The sequence below is a fragment of the Geospiza fortis genome, unplaced genomic scaffold (genome assembly GCF_000277835.1).
Source record: "Geospiza fortis unplaced genomic scaffold, GeoFor_1.0 scaffold450, whole genome shotgun sequence".
Classification (NCBI taxonomy): Eukaryota; Metazoa; Chordata; class Aves; order Passeriformes; family Thraupidae; genus Geospiza; species Geospiza fortis.
The window spans coordinates 164,161-164,368 of NW_005054416.1; positions in this window are offsets into that span (position 1 = coordinate 164,161).

Consider the following 208-nt stretch of genomic DNA (forward strand, 5'->3'; position numbering starts at 1 on the left):
CGGCCCGAACACACGCGATGCGCTCCAGCCTCCATTGCCTTGGTTCAAGAATACAATATTGACATTTTTACCGTGTAATCACACCCCACTGCAGAGCGTGAATCCCCGGCCGAAGGCCATGCCAAAAGCCACGCATCACCCAACCCCCAAGCCAGCCCCATCCCACCTCCATTCTCAGCCAGGGATTTCTCACAGCTGTCGCTCCTTT